The following is a 26356-nucleotide window of genomic DNA, read 5'->3' as shown; positions in this document are numbered from 1 at the left end:
CTTCAGGACTGCATCCAGCCCTCTGGCCATTCCGTTTCTCTCCCCAAGGGGACATACAACTTTTCTTAAGTAAGGGGGTTTGTGGTGTTCCAGTACAGGAACTTGTCCTGTTCCTGTCTTGAGTCCTCTCAGGAAGAGTCTCTGCAGTCCATAGGGCTCTCCTGCAGGGCTTACCCCTTTGCTCACCTCATATAATGCATTATAAATGTATAGTATAAATTGTTCAGTATGTATATAAAGGTAGTATAAATGTATAGGACCTTCCTGGGTCATGTGATACTGTCATGTGATGTACCCAGAGTTCCCTGGGTACAGGACCTCCAGGCTTGACAACCAATGGGATTAGTCCAGCCCCCTAGTATATAAGGGGCTGTAGTCTCAAAATTCTCTCTCTTGATTCCTGGATCTAAAGCAAGCACAATCTCTGCAACTACTAAATTCATCTCATCTAGGCCAAAGCCTAAGGAACCTGCAGCCACTAAAAAACGTGAGTTATCAAGCTCTATCTACAATTCCTAGTGACTACTATTCAACTCAAGCATTTAATTAGTAGCACAGTGGCCTGCATATCTCAATACTAAAAGTCCCAGCAAGCCTGTGAGGTATCCTGCATCCCGGTTGCCTCTAGAGAAACTGCATAGCTGTAAAGACTGTTCCATAACAAGTTTAAGTAAACGTTCCAGTTATCCCATAAATACTGCTGTGGACATTCCATTATTTCCTGCCGTTTTTGGGCCGGTTGTCAGCAGGGCCTTCTATACAAAACAACTTCACCCTGGCGTCACGACAAATCAAGGGTTAATACCACCAGACCCTGCAACACCGTTGCAACACCCCATCACCACACATGCACTTGGTGCTTTACCAGTGATTGTCCATTCTGATTGGTCAGTTCTTCCAGCCATTGACATGTTTCACAGAACTGAACTGTCTGTAGCTTTGTATGTTGAGTCTGGCTTCAAGTTACAATGATCCAGAAAAGACCATTGTATGTTGAAACTATTGTAAGTTGAAGGATCACTGTATACATCCTTGTAGCCTGTGTTACATGCTTGTGAAGTAATGCATATCTTCAATACTTACTTGTGCACACTGACACTTTTACAAAAGAGACAATTTTCTTCTGCCTACCTGCCTCAGCTACTATTCTGATCCTGCCACCCGCCTGATGCCACACATCTGATGCCATCTCCTTTACCACCCACCTTCATCGCCGAATACTGGTATTGCCACCCACTGCACCACTCTGTCAACGGGTCACTTTCAGGATTCCTGATGCTGCTGCCACCTCCAGGCTGTCTCATTCTGCCCCATATGTTCTCTTCAAGCTGATGCCAGCTCCAAGCTGTCTCATACTGCCACGATATGTTCTCCTCATGTTGCTGCCACCTCCAGGCTGTGTCATTCTGCCACTATATGGTCTCCTCATGCTGCCGCCACCTCCACGCTGTGTCATTCAGCCTTTAAATGGTCTCCTCTTGCTGATGCCACCTCCAGGCTGTCTCATTCAGCCACTATATGTTCTCCTCATTCTGCCGCCACCTTCACGCTGTGTCATTCAGCCACTATATGTTCTCATGCTACCGCCACATCCACGCTGTGTCATTCAGCCACTATATGGTCTCCTCATGTTGCTGCCACCTCCAGGCTGTGTCATTCAGCCACTATATGTTCTCATGCTGCCACAAACTCCAGGTTCTGCCATTCAGCCACTATGTGGTCTCCTCATGCTGCCGCCACCGCCACGCTGTGTCATTCAGCCTTTAAATGGTCTCCTCTTGCTGATGCCACCTCCAGGCTGTCTCATTCAGCTACTATATGTTCTCCTCATGCTGCTGCCACCTCCACACTGTGTCATTCAGCCACTATATGTTCTCCTCTTGCTGCCGCAAACTCCAGGCTGTGCCATTCACCCACTATGTAGTCTCCTCTTGCTGCCGCCACCTCCACGCTGTGTCATTCAGTACTATATGGTCTCCTCATGCTGCCAAACACCTCCACACTGTGTCATTAAGCCACTATATGTTCTACTCATACTGCTGCCAACTCCAGACTGTAATTCAGCCACTATATGTTCTCCTCTTGCTGCTGCCACCTCCACGCTGTTTCATTCAGCCACTATATGTTCTCCTCATGCTGCCCCCACCTCCACGCTGTGTCATTCAGCCACTATATGTTCTCCTCATGCTGCCGCTACCTCCACGCTGTGTCATTCAGCCTTTAAATTGTCTCCTCTTGCTGACGCCACCTCTAGGCTGTGTCAGCCACTATATGTTCTCCTCATGCTGCAGCCACCCCCATGCTGTGTCATTCAGCCAGTATATGTTCTCCTCATTCAGCCTTTAAATTGTATCCTCTTGCTGACACCACCTCCAGACTGTGTCATTCAGACACTATATAGTCTACTCTTGCTGCCGCCAACTCCGGCTGTGTCATTCAGCCACTATATGTTCTCCTCATGCTGCCGCCACCTCCACGCTGTGTCATTCAGCCACTATATGTCACCTTACACTGATGCCACCTCAAGGCTCTGTCATTCTGCCACCATGTGACATGTGACTCCTTGTTTGATTTGGTCTTTTGTAACCACACTATTTATTCGAAGTCAACGCCGGGGCCCTGGACATTAAACTTGGGAGTGTAATATTACATTTAAATTTCAAATTTAAAAATTTTAAAAAAATCGATGTAATATTTTCAAGATTGAGGCCCTATGGTCGTCAACATCCTATATTAGCTGTGGAATTACCACAAGAATCCAATGAAACAGGTTGGAGCGATAACAATGAACCATACCTGATTAAATGAAACATTTGCAGTTCCACAAACAGTAAGACAGTGGGAGGGGGGGCTTGGGCAGGGTTGCTGAGGGGCACAGGCTGGAACAGGTGGTAGCTCGCCTCGTGGCAAGCCGCTGGCTCGATGCTCACCAGAATGGGTTCTCAACAAATGTAAATAAATTTGAATTTAATTAAATTAAAATTACATAAAAAATATATTTATTCTCTTTAATTTTGACGCCATATGGTCTCTCTGCTGCCACATCCAGACGCTCTGCGGCAGTGATTCTAACAGCGATGCCTGTAATCTGCATGTCATACTGAATAACAGTATTATTTCACTAACACAGCACACTCCCTTTGCGTGTTAGAACAAGGCAAAGTGCACACCTATTGAGGCTCTCTGTGGGCCAGAAATAGTCATTTTTAATAGCAATTTGCCGCAAATAAATTCGGAACTAAACAAATTCTTTGGGAAAATTAGGTGAACCGGCCGAAGTGAATTTTTCAAACATTCGCTCATCTCTAGTAACAACAATATTCTATATAAAATATCAATCTTTATTAGCACAAAATATACAAAAATACATGGATACAAAAAGACAAAACAGTTAAAAAACCATAAAAATTTTTCTAACCAGAGCAATCTCCTACAAAAACATGAGAGAAGGGTATAACCACCCTTAAGAGGGCACATGTAAATGGTAGGCAGTACTGCTCAGGCTGTCTAGAGCCCGAACCTCATGTGTAAACCATATATGTGGCAGAAAAAACAATATCTAGTGTATAGAATAAAATTACACAGTATAACATCAAAGCAAAGTAATGCTGCCCTATACTTTAAACGCAGAATGAATTGGCTATCCTACAGAGCAAAAAAGTATAACAATGAATGCAAAAGTAAAACAGTGCAGGATACCAGACAGGGGATTAGACTGATGCAGGTATGAACAGGTCACAACATGTGCCCCCCCACAGAGCCCTATACACTAGGTATTGTTTTTTCTGCCACATATATGGTTTACTCATGTGGTAGGGGCTCTAGACAGACTGAGCAGTATTACCTGCTACCATTTACATGTGCCCTCTTGAGGTTGGTTATATCCTTCCCTCATGTTTTTGTAGGAGGTTGCTCTGGTTAGAGCAATTTTAATTGTTTTTAATTGCATTATCTTTTTGTATCCATGTATTTTTGTATATTTTTTGCTAATAAAAGATAAAAATGTTATACAGAATATTGTTGTTACTGATAGGAGTGCACTGCATTTTAGTATATCCGCTTTTTTTCTCCTTTTGTTTTGTATGTGACTAGTGTTGAGCGGCATAGGCCATATTCGAATTCGCGAATATTCGCGAATAAATGGACGAATATTCGTCATATATTCGCGAATATTCGCATATCCGTTATATTCTCGTTTTATTTTCGCATATGCGAATATTCAAGTATGCGAAAATTAACGTATGTGAAAATTAGCATATACAAAATAAACATACGCGAAAATTCGCATATGTTAATTTTCGTATATGCGAATTTTTGCACGCCAGTCTCGCACAGTAGTATTACAGCCTTCTTTACACCACACAAGCTGGAAGCAGAGAGGGGTGATCACTGTGATGTGTACTGTGAAGAAAAAAAGAAAAAAAAAATCGTAATTACGAATATATAGCGCTATATTCGCGAAATTCGCGAATTCGCTAATATGCTATATTCGCGAATAATATTCGAATTGCGAATATTCGCGAGCAACACTATATGTGACCAATAAATCACTCATGTTACACAATATGCAAATATTTTATCCTTACACAGTTGTGATGCTTTAGTGTATGCTGATATTGAAGCACAATACACAAAACAGTTCCGCAGGTCAACTCACAGTCCCCCATACACAGATTTAGGCAGTTAGAAGAGGATTTTCTTGGCCCCGTGTCAACTTCACATATATGGTCAGCCTCCACTTTTGTTCTTTTTTTTTTTTGGTCAATATAAATATAATCCTACATCTCTTTCTTAATAGTTCAAGCAAGATGGAAAACCTTTGGATAAATTGATTGTTTTCGCGAAGGAGTACCACTACGCCTTCTCCATGTGGCTGGGCAAATTTTCCCCCATTCTCTTTGTCACTCACCCGGAATATGCAAAGGCCATTCTGTCCAGGCAAGGTAAGGATTTCCTTCTCTGCACCCAAGATTTCCACTCAAAAGCTGGTCCTGCAGAACTCCTGCTAATGGGAACAGTGTTCCTGCTGTGAAAAAAGTGCAGGAACTCAGTTCCTGCGCGTTCTTGCAGGACTTGAGTGCCATCATACTTCTGATTGACGAGCTGATTCTCGTCATGTAGGAAAGGGGCTGCTGACCTTATCAGGACACAAGTGGCTCCAGCATCGCAAGCTTCTGACCCCCAGATTCCACTATGATGTCTTAAAGCCTTACATTGGAGTGATGTCCGAAAGTGTTAATGTCATGTTGGTAAGGAGGGTAATACCTGAAACTTAAAGTATCATTCAATCTCTCTTACCCTTAAAAACCAAATGGAACTAAGCTTATCCCATTACTAACCCCAGCCACACCGCAGTACCGATTTGTTGGCTAGACTTGTCGGCATGGTGGTAACGCACATCCCAAGGGGCACAGATGAAGAAAGCTACTGTCATAAATGTAGTATACAATGTTTGATCCAACGTCTATTCTTTGGTAGGATAAATGGGAGAAGATGCTACCAGAGAAGAAACCAGTGGAGCTTTTCCATGACGTCAGCCTCATGACCCTGGACACCATCATGAAATGTGCCTTCAGTTACAAGAGCAATTGCCAGAATGATGGGTTAGTACTAGAGATCGGGACTTTTTAAAGGTCTTGTTGGAATATTTTTTTTTAAGTGCTCAGGATAGAGGAGTAAATTAAAAAAGGTACTCACCTGCTACAATTCATGGGTGCCATTCTGACATTGCCATCCCTACTGCTTGGTGCTTCTTACTTCCGGTCCCGGCATATGGGAGATGCCTGCTGGAACAGCACCAACAGACAATCAGGGGCAGCGGAGTACGTGTGTTTTGTCCCGTTACCCTGAGCTCTTTATCATACAAAAAATATTTTCTCACAGTCATCACCAGTTATCATAAGGGAAGCTCCATTTGGCCAATGGGAATATACTGCTTGCCATACTGATCACTAAAATTCTAAATCTATCATGTAGTAATTTTTGCATTCATTATAACTACTATTCTCTTTTCTGCAGTAAGAATGACTACATTAAAGCTGTATATGACATTTCCTACATAGTGAATTATAGGATCCACCACGTTCCTTATCATTATGACCTAATTTTCCATTTGAGTCCCCATGGATTCCGTTTCCGCAAAGCACTTGAGATTGCACGACAGCACACAGGTCAGTACCAAGCCCAATTTTTTTATTTTTGCATTTTCAGTGGGAAGGAAGGGGAGGGTAGTCATTGCATTGTATGAAGCATAGAAACTTGAGTATGAATTGTATATTAGAAAATTTACATAATTATTTAGCAGCACACTTTGGTTGGTTTTCTAGTGTCTGGGGATTACCCTCTGAGCAGGTCTGGTGAAAAGAAAATCTACATAAAGGCTGCAAGTCTAATGCCACCAGGAACTCATTGCATATGACTCTATCTCTATGCAGTGAGCTTCCCTACTTGCTGGAAGAATACAACATTTTATCATGTTAAACAAAAGATGGTGCCAGAGAGCTACCTTGCATATCATTCTTCCCAGAATTCCCAGTGGAATATGAATGGCCTATAAGTCTCCACACAACTTTATGGTGTTCTCCTCAAGGAGAAACATTACTCTTTTGGCCCCACAACATAGACCTCTCTGTAGCCAAGTATTCTGTTCTGCATGTGAGTAGGAGCAACAACCCTGAGTCTACTGAATCTGTGCTACTTAGTGTGTGTGCGGATTTGTTGACTGAATGTAAGGGATTTAAGGGATTAAAAAAAAAAAATGTGAAACAGCTTTCTAAAGCTAGGAAACTTCAGTTTTTTGGGGTAGTTTCTGCTTTGGCTTATGAAATCCCCATTCACATTCTAAGACTTCTCAGGAGAGTTACTAAACTAAACGGAAAAAAAAATAATTCCAGTCTTCATTTTACCGTTATCATGCCCCTTTGCGTCTATCCCGGTCCATCTTCATGGATCTTATGGCCTGGTGGTCCAATATGTCCATGCAGACTTTAATTTCAGGCAGTCAGTGCAGCTTCCTTCTGACTGCTGGCTAACTCCTATTGGCCACAGAATCCAAGCCCCGACATATGTGCGCTAGGGGGCCTAGCTTTCCAGGAGACAAATAAACCCAGGCCCCCTGGACAGTACCAAAGTAACGTGGTCTCTGTCGTTGGAAAGTGGGGGCTACAGAGAAAGAAAGACTTTACTGGAGACAGAAAGAACATGAAAAAGAGGGATTCTCAACACTTCCTGACAGTAAAAGGGGACATAACGGGGTTAACGAGACAGGACATATAATGAATGTAAATTCCAACTGTGGAAAGAAAGTACGGAGGGTCCAGCACTTCGTTGCAAGCAGCTTTATTGAAGATACATCACATCATAAAAACGACAGTCAGTCAGATATGTTTCGAGCGCAAACGCTCGAAACATGTCTGACTGACTGTCGTTTTTATGGTGTGATGTATCTTCAATAAAGCTTAAAGGGTAGCTCCCACCAACCCTCTTTTTTTTTTCTGTCCCTGCCTATTGCCCTTCTATCCCTAACCCCCTCCCTGCCTTTATTTTTATATTTATTGACTAATAAATGGCATTTTGTCTGCCTGGTAGTGTGCTCACTACCAGGCAGACTTCCCCAGCAGGCACCACGTCACTGATGCCTGCTGGGGGGGGACTTCCGCCCTTAGTTCTAACAGGGTGCCTCCAGCTGTTTCACAACTACAACTCCCAGCATGTCCTGACATCTATTGGCTTACAGGGCATGCTTTGAGTTGTAGTGGGGAAACAACTGGAGGCACCCATTCATAACAACCCATAATTGTATAACACTCTTTAAAGAACTTGAAGGGAAGCTACCTCCAATATGGGCACCATAGAGCTACTATGTATATCCTTCACATCAATATGAATCCTGATCGCGAGGAGAAATACAGTAAATTGAAATTATAAATGCACTTTCCTGCCCAAAACAACCACTATCCCTTAAGCAGGATAATAATGATGATAATAATAATAATAATAATACTTTATATAATAATATCTATAAATTTTGAAGTGTTAACAAATAGTGTTGCTTGCGAATATTCGCAATGCGAATTTTATTCGCAAATATAGCATATTCGCAAATTCGCGAATATTCGCGAATATAGCACTATTTATTCGTAATTACGAATATCCTTTTTTTTTTTTTTTTTTTTTTTTTTCACAGTACACATCACAGTGATCATCCCTCTCTGCTTCCAGCTTGTGTGGTGTAAAGAAGGCTCTAATACTACTGTGTGAGACTGGCGTGCGAATTTTCGCATATGCTAATTCTGGTTTATGTTAATTTTCGTATTTGTGAATTTGCGCATATGCGAATTTTGATTTATGTTATTTTTCGCATAAGCAAATTTTTATTTATGTTAATTTTTCGTATTTGGTGATTTTCGCATATGCGAATTTAGCTTTATGTAATTATGTTAATTTTCGCATCTGCAAATGTTTGTATATACGAATTTTTTGTTATGCTAATTATCGATTATGATAATATGCAAATTTTGTTTTATGTTACTTCTCGCATTGCTAATTTTCGCACATGCGAATTTTGCTTATGCTAATTACGGTTTATGGTAATTTACGCATTTGCAAATTTTCACATATACGAATTTTTTTTTTTTTTTTGGCTTTTTCGCGTTTGCTAATTTTTGCGTTTGCTAATTTTCGCCTATGCGAAAATACAACGCAAATATTACGAATATGTGAATTTAGCGAATATGTGACGAATATTCATCCATATATTCGCGAAATATCGCGAATTCGAATATGGCCTATGCCGCTCAACACTATTAACAAACATAGACCTCCAGATGCATTAGATATTAACTCATAACCTTTGCGTATAATGTATATAAATCCTTTGTCACCTTAGATCACCAGATGTTGGTATTGGTGGATTAGGTATCAAGTAGAGATGAGCCAGTCATCACCATCAGCCCCCCCCCCCCCCCCCCCCCCCCAACACACACACATACAACTTTTTTGGCCAAAACCAGGAGTGGAACCCTTATAAGATAACATTTAGTGGCTTATATGTTTAAAAAAAAAAAAAATGTATTCACATTTTAAATTCTAATGAAAAGTGTCTTCCCACAGGACAATAATAATAATTAGATTTTTTCCGTCTAGATATAGTGATTAAAAAGAAAAAAGAATCCCTTAAGCAAGAAGGTGAACTTGAGAAGGTGAAGCAGAAGAGACGTTTGGACTTTCTTGACATCCTCTTATGTGCCAAGGTAATAGATCTGGTTGTGCGTGACCAACAAAGCACCGTACACCTCCAGTATGGCCTAATGTATATGTAACTTCAGGATGAAAATGGTCAAGGACTTTCCAGTAGAGATTTGCAGGCAGAGGTGGACACGTTCATGTTTGCAGGACACGACACAACGGCTTGTGGCATCTCCTGGATATTTTACTGTCTAGCGAAGTCCCCCGAGCACCTGGTGAAATGCCAGCAGGAGGTCAAAGAGGTCCTGTGAGATCGGAGGACGATGGAGTGGTGAGAACTTTTTGCTTTATATACTTTATAATGTATACGCAAGGCTTTATTTTCATACTGATATGTATTTGTACAGCTATATCTGTGTTTAGTCAGTGCCCCCTACTGGGGACTCAAAGTAATTGTTGTGACAGTGTGTTGTGTAGCAGGCTCCATAGCAGTTTTGTGCTCTGCATCTATGAAAGATACTGTGGTGAGGGTGTGATGAGGGCAGATGTTACTACCCTAGGGGCATAACCCCTTGTATTCGTGATGCCAGGGTGTGCTTTAACCTCTGCACCACCCGAAGGTATGCCGATGGGCTAGGTACGGGGGCAAATAATGACTCCGATGCTAAGTTATGGAACAATGACAGCTTTACTGAGGTAGACAGGTGTAATAGTCTTGACAGCTCAGTTAGGCCCCAGGAGTTGACCAGTGACTTCAGAGACCTTAGGGCTCGCTGGGACTTGGATTTGGACAATTTGCTGCAGGCCACGCTGACTTGATACAGACTGATCTTGACTGACTTGACTGACTTGACTTCCCAGACTTCACCCCGTATGTAGTTTACCAGGTTTTGATGTTCACCTGTGGGGTAGACTTTAGGCCTCCTCAGGACACCAGACACTCTCTCAAGACTTGAGTTTACTGCACTCAGTAGGTAACTCAAAGAGAAGAGACTGAACTAGCTCCTCCCAGGGTTTATATGGGGGAGACTCTGGAGGGGTCCCATAGGTCACCCTATAAGTCACGTGATTACTGGTACCTTCCTTGGTTACAACACATGGCAACAGTATTTAAAGGCATATAACTATATACACATTCCATTAGATGACATAGGTGCTTATTAACTATTTAGGGAACATAGATGAAAGGGGGGCCCAGGGGTCACTGAAACAGAGTCCACCTGACAGGGCAGCAAGGGTAACGGGGTGCAAGTCCTCTACTGGGCCACTACAATACAATCATAGGGGGGAAAAACTGAGGCCTGTGGGGCGGTGCCAAATGGACAAACTACTAGTGTGTATTGCTGTTCCTCTGACTACATCATTTCTTTGCAAAACATATAGCTGGTAGCCTTGGGACGAGAATGGAGCTTGACCAATCATAATCCCCTACTCTATAGAATCCCTAGACTGGTAGTTTCCCACCTGGCATCAATCGATCCCTTGAACAGCTGCCAGCCCTCGCAGACCATAATGGCTACCTGTACAAAAACCTTATCTGGGAACCTGCTAGTGGGGTTGCCAGCTTATGGCATGTTAAGTGAGGTCAGCCAAGCCAGCCATGATACAACACAAAACATTTTGCCTATGTGTAATGTCACTAGCAGACAGGGTGGTGACTGATTCAGTAAAATCTTCCTTCCTTTCACCTGGCCACACCTTACCTGTTGTTACGCCGAGCGCTCCGGGTCCCCGCTCCTCCCCGGAGCGCTCGCTACACTCTCGCTACTGCAGCGCTCCGGTCAAATCCACTGACCCGGTGCGCTGCGATACCGCCTCCAGCCGGGATGCGATTCGCGATGCGGGTGGCGCCCGCTCGCGATGCGCACCCCGGCTCCCGTACCTGACTCGCTCTCCATCGGTCCTGTCCCGGCGCGCGCGGCCCCGCTCCCTAGGGCGCGCGCGCGCCGGGTCTCTGCGATTTAAAGGGCCACTGCGCCGCTGATTGGCGCAGTGGTTCTAATTAGTGTGTTCACCTGTGCACTCCCTATTTATACCTCACTTCCCCTGCACTCCCTCGCCGGATCTTGTTGCCATTGTGCCAGTGAAAGCGTTTCCTTGTGTGTTCCTAGCCTGTGTTCCAGACCTCCTGCCGTTGCCCCTGACTACGATCCTTGCTGCCTGCCCCGACCTTCTGCTACGTCCGACCTTGCTTCTGTCTACTCCCTTGTACCGCGCCTATCTTCAGCAGTCAGAGAGGTTGAGCCGTTGCTAGTGGATACGACCTGGTCACTACCGCCGCAGCAAGACCATCCCGCTTTGCGGCGGGCTCTGGTGAAAACCAGTAGTGACTTAGAACCGGTCCACTAGCACGGTCCACGCCTATCCCTCTCTGGCACAGAGGATCCACCTCCTGCCAGCCGGCATCGTGACAGTAGATCCGGCCATGGATCCCGCTGAAGTTCCTCTGCCAGTTGTCGCCGACCTCACCACGGTGGTCGCCCAGCAGTCACAACAGATAGCGCAACAAGGCCACCAGCTGTCTCAACTGACCGTGATGCTACAGCAGCTACTACCACAGCTTCAGCAATCATCTCCTCCGCCAGCTCCTGCACCTCCTCCGCAGCGAGTGGCCGCTTCAGGCCTACGACTATCCTTGCCGGATAAATTTGATGGGGACTCTAAATTCTGCCGTGGCTTTCTTTCTCAATGTTCCCTGCACTTGGAGATGATGTCGGACCAGTTTCCTACTGAAAGGTCTAAGGTGGCTTTCGTAGTCAGCCTTCTGTCTGGAAAAGCTCTGTCATGGGCCACACCGCTCTGGGACCGCAATGACCCCGTCACTGCCTCTGTACACTCCTTCTTCTCGGAAATTCGAAGTGTCTTTGAGGAACCTGCCCGAGCCTCTTCTGCTGAGACTGCCCTGTTGAACCTGGTCCAGGGTAATTCTTCCGTTGGCGAGTACGCCGTACAATTCCGTACTCTTGCTTCAGAACTATCCTGGAATAATGAGGCCCTCTGCGCGACCTTTAAAAAAGGCCTATCCAGCAACATTAAAGATGTTCTGGCCGCACGAGAAATTCCTGCTAACCTACATGAACTCATTCATCTAGCCACTCGCATTGACATGCGTTTTTCCGAAAGGCGTCAGGAGCTCCGCCAGGATATGGACTTTGTTCGCACGAGGCGTTTTTTCTCCCCGGCTCCTCTCTCCTCTGGTCCCCTGCAATCCGTTTCTGTGCCTCCCGCCGTGGAGGCTATGCAGGTCGACCGGTCTCGCCTGACACCTCAAGAGAGGACACGACGCCGCATGGAGAATCTCTGCCTGTACTGTGCCGGTACCGAACACTTCCTGAAGGATTGTCCTATCCGTCCTCCCCGCCTGGAAAGACGTACGCTGACTCCGCACAAAGGTGAGACAGTCCTTGATGTCAACTCTGCTTCTCCACGTCTTACTGTGCCTGTGCGGATATCTGCCTCTACCTTCTCCTTCTCTACTATGGCCTTCTTGGATTCCGGATCTGCAGGAAATTTTATTTTGGCCTCTCTCGTCAACAGGTTCAACATCCCGGTGACCAGTCTCGCCAGACCCCTCTACATCAATTGTGTTAACAATGAAAGATTGGACTGTACCATACGTCTCCGCACGGAGCCCCTCCTAATGTGCATCGGACCTCATCACGAGAAAATTGAGTTTTTGGTCCTCCCCAATTGCACTTCCGAAATTCTCCTTGGACTACCCTGGCTTCAACACCATTCCCCAACCCTGGATTGGTCCACTGGGGAGATCAAGAGTTGGGGCCCCTCTTGTTTCAAGGACTGCCTTAAACCGGTTCCCAGTACTCCTTGCCGTGACTCTGTGGTTCCCCCTGTAACCGGTCTCCCTAAGCCCCATATGGACTTTGCGGATGTTTTTTGCAAAAAACAAGCTGAGACTCTACCTCCTCACAGACCTTATGACTGTCCTATTGACCTCCTCCCGGGCACTACTCCACCCCGGGGCAGAATTTATCCTCTCTCTGCCCCAGAGACTCTTGCTATGTCTGAGTACATCCAGGAAAATTTAAAAAAGGGCTTTATCCGCAAATCCTCCTCTCCTGCCGGAGCCGGATTTTTCTTTGTGTCCAAAAAAGATGGCTCCCTACGTCCTTGCATTGACTACCGCGGTCTTAATAAAATCACGGTAAAGAACCGCTACCCCCTACCTCTCATCTCTGAACTCTTTGATCGCCTCCAAGGTGCCCACATCTTTACCAAACTGGACTTAAGAGGTGCTTATAATCTCATCCGCATCAGAGAGGGGGATGAATGGAAAACGGCATTTAACACTAGAGATGGACACTTTGAGTATCTGGTCATGCCCTTTGGCCTGTGCAACGCCCCTGCCGTCTTCCAAGACTTTGTTAACGAAATTTTTCGTGATCTCTTATATTCCTGTGTTGTTGTATATCTGGACGATATCCTGATTTTTTCTGCCAATCTAGAAGAACACCGCCAGCATGTCCGCATGGTTCTTCAGAGACTTCGTGACAATCAACTTTATGCCAAAATGGAGAAATGTCTGTTTGAATGTCAATCTCTTCCTTTCCTAGGATACTTGGTCTCTGGCCAGGGACTACAAATGGATCCAGACAAACTCTCTGCCGTCTTAGATTGGCCACGCCCCTCCGTACTCCGTGCTATCCAACGTTTTTTGGGGTTCGCTAATTATTACAGACAATTTATTCCACATTTTTCCACCATTGTGGCTCCTATCGTGGCTTTAACCAAAAAGAATGCCAATCCTAAGTCATGGCCTCCTCAAGCGGAAGACGCCTTTAAACAGCTCAAGTCTGCCTTTTCTTCGGCTCCCGTGCTCTCCAGACCTGACCCATCTAAACCCTTCCTATTGGAGGTTGATGCCTCCTAAGTAGGAGCTGGAGCGGTCCTTCTACAAAAAAATTCTTCCGGGCATGCTGTTACTTGTGGTTTTTTTTCTAGGACCTTCTCTCCGGCGGAGAGGAACTACTCCATCGGGGATCGAGAGCTTCTAGCCATTAAATTAGCACTTGAGGAATGGAGGCATCTGCTGGAGGGATCAAGATTTCCAGTTATTATTTACACCGATCACAAGAACCTCTCCTATCTCCAGTCTGCCCAACGGCTGAATCCTCGCCAGGCCAGGTGGTCTCTGTTCTTTACCTGATTTAATTTTGAAATTCACTTTCGGCCTGCCGATAAGAACATTAGGGCCGATGCTCTCTCTCGTTCCTCGGATGCCTCGGAAGTAGAGCTCTCTCCGCAACACATCATTCCTCCTGACTGCCTGATCTCCACTTCTCCAGCCTCCATCAGGCAAACTCCTCCAGGGAAGACCTTCGTCTCTCCACGCCAACGCCTCGGAATCCTCAAATGGGGTCACTCCTCCCATCTCGCAGGTCATGCGGGCATCAAGAAATCCGTGCAACTCATCTCTCGTTTCTATTGGTGGCCGACTCTGGAGACGGATGTTGTGGATTTTGTGCGAGCCTGCACTGTCTGTGCCCGGGATAAGACTCCTCGCCAGAAGCCCGCTGGTCTTCTTCATCCTCTGCCTGTCCCCGAACAGCCTTGGTCTCTGATTGGTATGGACTTTATTACAGACTTACCCCCATCCCGTGGCAACACTGTTGTTTGGGTGGTCGTTGATCGATTCTCCAAGATGGCACATTTCATCCCTCTTCCTGGTCTTCCTTCAGCGCCTCAGTTGGCAAAACAATTTTTTGTACACATTTTTCGTCTTCACGGGTTGCCCACGCAGATCGTCTCGGATAGAGGCGTCCAATTCGTGTCAAAATTCTGGAGGGCTCTCTGTAAACAACTCAAGATTAAATTAAACTTTTCTTCTGCATATCATCCTCAATCCAATGGGCAAGTAGAAAGAATTAACCAGGTCCTGGGTGATTATTTACGGCATTTTGTTTCCTCCCGCCAGGATGACTGGGCAGATCTTCTACCATGGGCCGAATTCTCGTATAACTTCAGAGTCTCTGAATCTTCCTCCAAATCCCCATTTTTCGTGGTGTACGGCCGTCACCCTCTTCCCCCCCTCCCTACTCCCTTGCCCTCTGGTTTGCCCGCTGTGGATGAAATATCTCGTGATCTTTCCACCATATGGAAAGAGACCCAAAATTCTCTCTTACAGGCTTCATCACGCATGAAGAAGTTTGCTGATAAGAAAAGAAGAGCTCCCCCCATTTTTTCTCCTGGAGACAAGGTATGGCTCTCCGCTAAATATGTCCGCTTCCGTGTCCCTAGCTACAAATTGGGACCACGCTATCTTGGTCCTTTCAAAATTTTGTGCCAGATTAATCCTGTCTCTTACAAACTTCTTCTTCCTCCTTCTCTTCGTATTCCTAATGCCTTTCACGTTTCTCTTCTTAAACCACTCATCATCAACCGTTTCTCTCCCAAACTTGTTTCTCCCACTCCTGTTTCCGGCTCCTCGGACATCTTCTCCGTAAAGGAGATACTGGCCTCCAAGAAGGTCAGAGGGAAAACTTTTTTTTTAGTCGATTGGGAGGGTTGTGGGCCTGAAGAGAGATCCTGGGAACCTGAGGACAATATCCTAGACAAAAGTCTGCTCCTCAGGTTCTCAGGCTCTAAGAAGAGGGGGAGACCCAAGGGGGGGGGGTACTGTTACGCCGAGCGCTCCCGGTCCCCACTCCTCCCCGGAGCGCTCGCTACACTCTCGCTACTGCAGCGCTCCGGTCAGATCCACTGACCCGGTGCGCTGCGATACCGCCTCCAGCCGGGATGCGATTCGCGATGCGGGTGGCGCCCGCTCGCGATGCGCACCCCGGCTCCCGTACCTGACTCGCTCTCCGTCGGTCCTGTCCCGGCGCGCGCGGCCCCGCTCCCTAGGGCGCGCGCGCGCCGGGTCTCTGCGATTTAAAGGGCCACTGCGCCGCTGATTGGCGCAGTGGTTCTAATTAGTGTGTTCACCTGTGCACTCCCTATTTATACCTCACTTCCCCTGCACTCCCTCGCCGGATCTTGTTGCCATTGTGCCAGTGAAAGCGTTTCCTTGTGTGTTCCTAGCCTGTGTTCCAGACCTCCTGCCGTTGCCCCTGACTACGATCCTTGCTGCCTGCCCCGACCTTCTGCTACGTCCGACCTTGCTTCTGTCTACTCCCTTGTACCGCGCCTATCTTCAGCAGTCAGAGAGGTTGAGCCGTTGCTAGTGGATACGACCTGGTCACTACCGCCGCAGCAAGACCATCCCGCTTTGCGGCGGGCTCTGGTGAAAACCAGTAGTGACTTAGAACCGGTCCACTAGCACGGTCCACGCCTATCCCTCTCTGGCACAGAGGATCCACCTCCTGCCAGCCGGCATCGTGACACCTGTGCTCTCTGCTGACACCTCTGTCCATGTCAGGAACTGTCCAGAGTACAAGCACATCCCCATAGAAAACCTATCCCGTTCTGGACAGTTCCTGATATGGACAGAGGTGTCAGCAGAGAGCACTGTGATCAGACTGAAAAGAACTCTGGAAAGAAATACAATTTCCTGTGGAGTTAACAGCAGCTGATAAGTACTGGAAGAATTAAGATTTTGAAATAGTAATTTGCTAATCTGTTTAACTTTCTGGCACTTGTTGATTGAAAAAAATTTGTTTTCTACTGGAGTACCCATTTAATTTCCTTTCTGTCTGACCACAATGCTCTCTGCTGACACCTCTGTCCATTTTAGGAACTGTCCAGAGCAGCATATGTTTGCTATGGGGCTTTTCTCCTGCTCTGGACAGTTCCTAAAATGGACAGCAGAGGTCAGCAGAGAGCACTGTGGTCAAGACATCAGAGAAATCTAAAAATTAAAGCATTTCTTCTGTGGTATATAGCCCCTAAAAAGTACTGGAAGGATTAAGATTTTTTAATAGAAGTAATTTACAAATCTGTTTAACTTTCTGGCACCAGTTGATTTAAAAAAAAAAAAGTTTTCCACGGGAGTACCCCTTTAATTCTTAGATGCTTGTTTCTCATCCAGGGTGCTTCAAGCTGTTGCTAAACTTCAACTTCAAGCATGCCCGGAGGGCCAACCACTGTCCGGGTATGCTGGGAGCAGTGGCGGATCCAGGGTGGGGGGGGGGGCAACGAGATTTCTGCCCCCTCCCCGTATAATACTGCTAAAATAGCATTATCGCGCTGGCGCCGGAAGATCCCGTCCCCGCGGCTCGTCGCTCGTCTCGTCTGCAGTGCACACTGAGCTGCCTGTGTGACGCTGCAAGTAAGAAGATTTTCGGCGGGGGAACAAAATCTAAGTGCACATTTTTCTGTGTTTGTTTAAAAGAGTCAACTACATGACACTGGGGTAGGTGGCAATTATGTGGCACAGGAAAGGAGAAATTAATGTGAGCGGCCTATGACAGGGGGCATTATATGTTAAGAGCACTGACCCCTGTCATGTGTCTCTCACATATAATGCCCCCTGTGCTGTGCCCCTCACATATATTGTGCCCCTTACGTATAATGCCCCCCTATGGGGCTGGACTGGGGGCATTATATGTGAGGGGCACAGCACAGAAGGCATTATTTCATATAATGCCCCCTGTGCTGTGCCCCACACATATAATGTCCCCTGTGCTGTGCCCCTCACATATAATGCCCCCTGTGCTGTGCCCATCACATATAATGCCCTGTGCTTTGCCCCACACATATAATGCCCCCTGTGCTGTGCCCCTCACATATAATGCCCCCTGTGCTGTGCCCCACACATATAATGTCCCGTGCTTTGCCCCACACATATAATGTCCCATGCTTTGCCCCACACATATAATGTCCCCTGTGCTGTGCCCCTCACATATAATGCCCCTTGTGCTGTGCCCATCACATATAATGCCCTGTGCTTTGCCCCACACATATAATGCCCCCTGTGCTCTGCCCCTCACATATAATGCCACCTGTGCTGTGCCCCACACATATAATGTCCCGTGCTTTGCCCCACACATATAATGTCCCGTGATTTGCCCCACACATATAATGCCCCCTGTGCTGTGCCCCTCACATATAATGCCCCCTGGGCTGTGCCCCACACATATAATGCCCCGTGCTTTGCCCCACACATATAATGCCCCCTGTGCTGTGCCCCCATATATAATGCCACCTGTGCTGTACCCCACACATATAATGCCACCTGTGCTGTGCCCCTCACATATAATGCCCCCTGGGCTGTGCCCCACACATATAATGCCCCATGCTTTGCCCCACACATATAATGCCCCCTGTGCTGTGCCCCTCACATATAATGTCCTGTGCTTTGCCCCACACATATAATGCCCCCTGTGCTGTGCCCCCATATATAATGCCACCTGTGCTGTGCCCCACACATATAATGCCCCGTGCTTTGCCCCACACATATAATGCCCCCTGTGCTGTGCCCCTCACATATAATGCCACCTGTGCTGTGCCCATCACATATAATGCCCCCATCATGCACCCCTCATATATAATGCCCCCATCATGCGCCCCTCATATATAATGCCCCCATCATGCGCCCTTCACATATAATGCCCCCGTCATGCGCCCCACATATATAATGCCCCCTGTGCTGTGCCCCTCACAAATAACGCTCCTGTCATGTGCCCCAAACATAAAATGCCCCCTGTGCGGTGCCCCTCACAAATAATGCTCCTGAGGGGACAGGATGGGGGCATTATATGTGAGGGGCACAGCACAGGGGGCATTATATGTGAGGGGCACAGCACAGGGGGCATTATATGTGAGGGGCACAGCACAGGGGGCATTATATGTGAAGGGCAAAAAACGGGGGCATTATATGTGAAGGGCACAGTACGGGGTATTATATGTGAGGGGCGCATGATGGGGGCATTATATGTGAGGGGCCAAAAATGGGGGCATTATCTGTGAAGGGCACAGTACGGGGCATTATATATGAGGGGCACATGATGGGGGCATTATATATGAGGAGCACATGATGGGGGCATTATATATGAGGGGCGCATGATGGGGGCATTATATGTGAGGGGCAAAGAACGGGGAATTATATGTGAAGGGCACAGCACAGGGGGCAATATGTTAGGGGCACATGGCATTATTATGTGGGGGAACAGGACGGGTCATAATCATTATATGTAGGGGCACACGATGGGGCATTATTACTATATGTGAAGGCACAGAGTGTTTTGTATTTCAGAAGTATGTTGTAGATTATGAGGAATTTCTGGGGTGGTACGTTTTTTATGGGCCACAAAACATTTGGGTATTTTATTCAGAGGGTGCCCTGCACAGCAAGTTAAATTCAGAGAATGCAGTGTGTGGTAGTATTAAATTTAGAGAGCACAGTGTGTGGTAGTATTCTATTCAGAGAGTGCAGTGTGTGATAGTATTATATACAGAGGGTACGGTGTGTGGTAGTATTATATTCAGAGAGTGCAGTGTGTGGTAGTATTATATTCAGAGAGTGCAGTGTGTGATAGTATTATATTCAGAGAGTGCAGTGTGTGGTAGTATTATATACAGAGGGTACGGTGTGTGGTAGTATTATATTCAGAGAGTGCAGTGTGTGGTAGTATTATATACAGAGGGTACGGTGCGTGGTAGTATTATATTCAGAGAGTGCAGTGTGTGGTAGTATTATATACAGAGGGTACGGTGTGTGGTAGTATTATATTCAGAGAGTGCAGTGTGTGGTAGTATTATATTCAGAGAGTGCAGTGTGTGATAGTATTATATTCAGAGAGTGCAGTGTGTGGTAATATTATATACAGAGGGTACAGTGTGTGGTCGTATTATATTCAGAGAGTGCAGTGTGTGATAGTATTATATACAGAGGGTACGGTGTGTGGTAGTATTATATTCAGAGAGTGCAGTGTGTGATAGTATTATATACAGATGGTACGGTGTGTGGTAGTATTATATTCAGAAAGTGCAGTGTGTGGTAGTATTATATACAGAGGGTACGGTGTGTGGTAGTATTATATTCAGAGAGTGCAGTGTGTGATAGTATTATATTCAGAGAGTGCAGTGTGTGGTAGCAGAGAGCGCAGTGTGTTATAGCATTATATTTAGAGGGCACAGTGTGTGGTAGTATTATATTCAGAGGGTATGGTGTGTGGCGGTATTATATTCAGAGGGTACAGTGTGTTGTATATTCAGGAGGTACAATGTGTCAGAATTATATTCAGAGGGTGTGTGGCGGTATTGTATTAGAACAATACAGTGTTTAGCAGTATTATAATAATTATTGTTTTCATAGAGAGGATCAGAATCGTAGTGAGGAGCCATCTGGGCGTCAAGTTCTGCAGAGAGAACATTTAGCTGAAACATGTCCCGGTTGTATGTACATCTGAATTAAATAAGGAAAGACTATAGAGAAGACGTCACCTGTAGTCACTGATATCATTCTGTATCCTCCTGTGTGTGTCCCATCAGAGCTGTAGTCACTTGTGAGTTCTGCAGTAATGATGGGTGAAACAACAACTCCCAGCATAACCTTACCACTACTTAGGTCATACTGGGAGCTGTAGTTTTAAAATGGTAAAAACCTCTTTAGCACTTTCCCATTCTGTGGCAATTGGTATATTTGATTATTATTCTGACATGTGAACACGGCCTAAGAGTCTTAAACAAGGTTAGGACTGTATGATACATTTAATAATATTGTAAGTTCCGTGAGCAACATCTTGTTTTCTGTCCGCCAACACAAATTACTATAATAGTGCCCCTCCCGAGACTCCACTCTGGATCCGCCCCTGGCTGGGAGTTGTAGTTTTGCAACAGCCGGAAGTACACAGGTTGGGAGAACAATGTCTTAGAATGCACCAGATTCAAATGCACCAAATTTATCACAGTGTAGACTAGTCTAAGTTTGCACTGTCTAGTCTAAGCTTAGACCCACTATTAGTTTGCAATTTGTATTGTGCATTTATGCCATGCCCTATGTAACAAATCCACACCCTTTCTCGATAAGCCACGCCCTTTGGTTGGACAACGCTGAAAGCGTACCTATCATTTCAGGTGACTTTTCAGGATAAGCGGCCCTGTGCGTGTACACGAGGAGCAGCATTATTTCTGACCATTATATTACTTGTATATGGTATTTTTCAGCAGATTTTCAGCAGTCTTAATCTATAATTTGCAGTTCTCCCAGAGCTGGTGAGCGAAGCTCCCTACTTCCCTCTCTAAAGCCTTATATTGGCTTGTCTTGCAGAAACAGGACAAAGCTGAGCTGATTTTTAGAGTGGAATAGAATCTCGCAGGAGATGGGGGGAGAGGAAAAAAAGGCTAATAACAGGAGAGCTAAGCATTTTTGCTTAATAAGATATAATACTAAGTTTCTTATATTCGCTTGTACTATTGATCTATACAACGTTTGTTCAAATGACAGTGTCTATTGAAATGTTTATGTGCTGTATCTGTAGGAGGGTGACTTTGCTCTACAATCGGTCTTATTTTTTTGACTTGGCAGGTGCTGTAACCATGATAAACATATACTGCATCAATAGATGTCCTAGTATGTGGGATGTCCCTGAGGTAAGTTCTCTATATCCTCTATCATCCAATGTGAAAAAATATATATTTTTTGTGCAAACGTTTTAACGGTGGGACTTTTGTGCACTTCTTTTGTAAGGCACCATGGGGATTACCCCCTTGACTAAGTGGCAGTGACATGCTCTGTAGTCCCCGGGGCACACTGTATATAGGTATTGTAAAGTTTTTCACTGGCAAATTTCTGCAGGATTAGGTTCAAATTCTGGTACTGGTTGAACAAAGGTGCAAGAGGACCATGATGAATAACCTGCACCAAGACCCCTTAGGTGTACTCCGGTGAAAAAATTCATACAGATTTGTAAATTACTTAATATCTTAATCCTTCCAGTACTTATCAGCTGCTATATGCTCCAAAGGAAGTTCTTTTCTTTTTAAATTTATTTTCTGTCAACCACAGTGCTCCCTGCTGACACCTCTGTCTGTCTCAGGAACTGTCCAGAGCAGGATAGGTTTGCTATGGGGATTTGCTCCTGCTCTTGACAGTTCCTGAGACAGACAGAGGTGTCAGCAGGGAGCACTGTGGTCAGACAGAAAATAAATGTAAAAAGAAAAGAACTTCCTCTGTAGTATACAGCAGCTGATAAGTACTGGAAGGATTAAGATTTTTTAATAGAAGTAATTTACAAATCTGTTTAACGTTCTGGTACAAGTTTAAAAAAAAAAAATAGTTTTTCACCGTAGTACTCATTTAACCCTCATGTGCTACTTATTGTATCGGTATCTTCTATTATGATACCGGAGCCTGAATATGCATGCAAACTCTGCACCCCTTATAGCTGTTCAGAAAAAGCTACAAGAAATGTTCAATACGTTTCTAACTTTTTAACTCTATTTAAAAAAAAAAAAAAAATTAAATAAATAAAAAATAAAAAAAAATTATATATATACAAACAAATGATATCAACCACAGTCAGTGATGCAAGTCACATGACACACTAACACACACTCACTTACTGCTCCTCCGGCCTTTTCAAGCCTAGTGAAGGGGTTTTCCGTTCACCAATTCACACTTCGGAATTTTGGAAGCGGAATTTGTGAACGGAAAATCCACTTTAAAATATCCGCCTGAAGAATGGCGTTGCTCATTTTTCAAGCGGATATCCTTGCGGAACACATTGAAGTCTATTGGGGACTGCAATGTCCGCGTGGTCCTAGCGCCGACTGATTAAGTCGGCGCTGGCCACACTTGGAATCTCTGGGAGAAAATTTTCAGCCTGGAGATTCCGCAGTGTGAACCTAGCCCAAGGGTCTATTCACACAGCAGAATTTCATGAGTGTGAATGGGAGTGCGGAATCCCATAGAAGTCTATGGGCTTTAATTTGAGGCGGAATTCCGCAAGCGGAAATTCTGCTGTGTGAATAGACCCCTAGTTGGATAAGTTGGCAAAGAAGTTTTGCATCTCTGACCTCCTTTTCAATTGTTATCGACAGATCCATTTTATTTGATCTACATTCATCTCTATTTAACTTATTATTAACAGTGTAAGTCGTTTATTATTTTTTAGGTTTTTGACCCACTGAGATTTTCACTAGACAACCCATCTAAAAGAAATTCCCATGCCTTCCTGCCATTCTCAGCTGGATCAAGGTAAAGTACATTCTAGGAGACTTATCTTAAAGAGAGAGACACCCATTGGTGCAACCCTTGTCATTATGCTCTTTTGGGCACATAGAAGACATAGGCCCAGATGTATCAAACTGTGCGAGAGAAAAAATAGTGATTTTCCCGCAGCAACCAATCATAGCTAAGGTAACTAGTTGAGGTAAAGTGAAAGCTGGACTGTGATTGGTTCATGTGGCAAACTCTGTATTTTTTCTCTCACACAGTTTGATAAATCTGGGCCATAGACTCAGATCCCCCTATTAGTCAGAGTAGTTTCAATGCCCATGCATTATGTAAACAGGGATGCCTCTGCTATGAGGAAACTTGCATCAGTATCCTCAGGCAGCGCCACCTGCCGCCTGAATGACGTAAGGGTTGGGCGGGTGTTGGCTGCAATCTACAGCTGACTCCTGCCAGTAAGGATCAATATTGGAGATTACTCCATTTAGTTATTTAACTAGTGCAACGCCATTCTTCAGGCGGCAATTTTCAAGCAAATTTTCCGTTCACAAATTCCGCTTCACAAAGTCCGAAGTGTGAATTTGTGAACGGAAACCCATTCACTATTCCATACATTTTAGTAAGCAGAATTTCTTCCTGCAATTTCAAAGCAGAATTGCAAGCAGAAATTCCATAGTGTGAACTTAGCCTAACTTTTATCTTCTGCTTCCCAGGAACTGCATTGGACAGAACTTTGCCATGAATGAGATGAAAGTCGCCATCGCTCTGACATTACAGATTTTTATTTTCTTCAGTCCCAGATAAAGAACCCTTAAAATTTCCTCAGATAGTCCTCCACTCTCTGAATGGAATTGATGTGAATATAGAGAAAGTACAAGAGGAATCGTAAAATATTCTTGGGATTTTTTATTTATTTAAAAAAAAAATTGTACTCTTTTGCTGTTTACAAAATACAGTATATCCAGAAAGAAAAGCAATTGCTTGTTGTGTGATACGTAAAACATTGTGAATATCTTTAGTGCACTGTCAATATGAATGTGTGATAGACCAATACTTTTGCAAATGAAAGTTTAAGATAGTAAGTACATGGTGCTAAAGTGTTCCACACTGGGTCATACAATGTTATCAGACCTTTTCACATTTTATGTTGCGGCCTTGTGCTAAAATGGGAAAAAAATCCTCATCCTTCTGCACTAAATCCCCCATAATGACAAAGTGATAACAGAGTGTTAGAAATCTTTGCTAATTTAATGAAAAGAGAAAAACTAAAATATGGCAGTTACATAAGTATTCAGACCCTTTACTCAGTACTTAGTTGAAGCCACTTTTGGCAGTGATTCCAGCCTCCGGTCTTCTTGGGGATGAGGCCACAAGGTTTACACATCTGTATTTTGGGATTTTCTTCCATTCTTCTCTGCAGATCCTCTCAAGCTCTGTCAGGTTGGATGAAGACTGTCAGTGAAAGCCATTTTCAGGTCTCTCCACAGATGTTCCATTAGGTTTTACTCAGGGCCCTTACTGGTCCTGTCAAGGACTTTCAATAATTTGTCCCTAAGCAGCTCCTGTGTTGTCTTAGCTGTGTGTTTAGGTCACTGTCTTGTTGGAAGGTGAACCTTCTGCCCAGTCTGAGGTCCAGAGCGCTCTGGATCAGGTTTTCATTAAGAATATATACTTTGCCCCATTCAGTTTTTCTCAACCCTGTCTGGTCTCCTTGTCCCCACAGCTGGATGCTGCCCCACCATGATCATTGAAGGGATGGTATTGGGCAGGTGATGGGCAGTGCCTGGTTTCCTCCAGACATGATGCTGCCCCCACCATGATCACTGTAGGGATGGTATTGGGCAGGTGATGGGCAGTGCCTGGTTTCCTCCAGACATGATGCTTCCCCCACCATGATCACTGTAGGGATGGTATTGGGCAGGTGATGGGCAGTGCCTGGTTTCCTCCAGACATGATGCTGCCCCCCACCATGATCACTGTAGGGATGGTATTGGGCAGGTGATGGGCAGTGCCTGGTTTCCTCCAGACATGATGCTGCCCCCACCATGATCACTGTAGGGATGGTATTGGGCAGGTGATGGGCAGTGCCTGGTTTCCTCCAGACATGATGATGCCCCCACCATGATCACTGTAGGGATGGTATTGGGCAGGTGATGGGCAGTGCCTGGTTTCCACCAGACATGATGCTGCCCCCACCATGATCACTGTAGGGATGGTATTGGGCAGGTGATAGGCAGTACCTGGTTTCCTCCAGACATGATGCTGCCCACACCATACTTCACTGTAGGGATGGTATTGGGCAGGTGATAGGCAGTACCTGGTTTCCTCCAGACATGATGCTGCCCCCACCATGATCACTGTAGGGATGGCATTGGGCAGGTGATGGCAGTGCCTGGTTTCCTCCAGACATGATGCTGCCCCCACCATGATCACTGTAGGGATGGTATTGGGCAGGTGATGGGCAGTGCCTGGTTCCCTTCAGATATGACGCTTAGAATTTAGGCAAAAAAGTTCCATCTTGGTTTCATCAGACCAGAGAATCTTGTTTCTCTGCAAACTCCAAGTGGCTTTTAGTGTTGAGCGGCATAGGCCATATTCGAATTCGCGAATATATGGACGAATAATCGTCATATATTCGCGAATATTCGCATATTCGAAATAGTCTCATTATATTTTTGCATATGCGTAAATTTGTGTATACGAAAATTAATATATACGAAAATTAGCATATGCAAAAAATTAACATAAGCGAAAATTCGCATATGCGAAAATTCGCACACCAGTCTCACACAGTAGTATTAGAGCCTTCTTTACACCACACAAGCTGGAAGAAGAGAGGGATGATCACTGTGATGTGTACTGTGAAAAAAAAGAAAAAATAAATAAAACAATATTCTTAATTACAAATATATAGTGCTATATTCGCGAATATTCGCGAATTCGCGGATATGCGATATTCGCGAGCAACACTAGTGGCTTTTATGTGTCTTATACTGCAGAGAAGAGGTCACAGAGAATCTCAGAAGAATCAGGTGCTGTATTGTGCGTCATTAAAATCCAGTGTAGAATAAATTAAAAAAAGAAATGTATTTATCATCC

At 45.0% G+C, this 26356-nt stretch overlaps 1 pseudogene; it reads left to right on the top strand.

The window, feature by feature from the left end:
- Positions 1 to 418: 418 nt before the first annotated feature.
- Positions 419 to 24403, top strand: LOC130282176 (cytochrome P450 4B1-like; annotated as a pseudogene).
- Positions 24404 to 26356: the final 1953 nt, after the last annotated feature.

The sequence above is a fragment of the Hyla sarda genome, chromosome 7, assembly GCF_029499605.1.
Source record: "Hyla sarda isolate aHylSar1 chromosome 7, aHylSar1.hap1, whole genome shotgun sequence".
Lineage (NCBI taxonomy): Eukaryota > Metazoa > Chordata > Amphibia > Anura > Hylidae > Hyla > Hyla sarda.
Note: the sequence above shows the minus strand (reverse complement) of the source record. Positions and strands in the feature narration are given on the sequence as shown.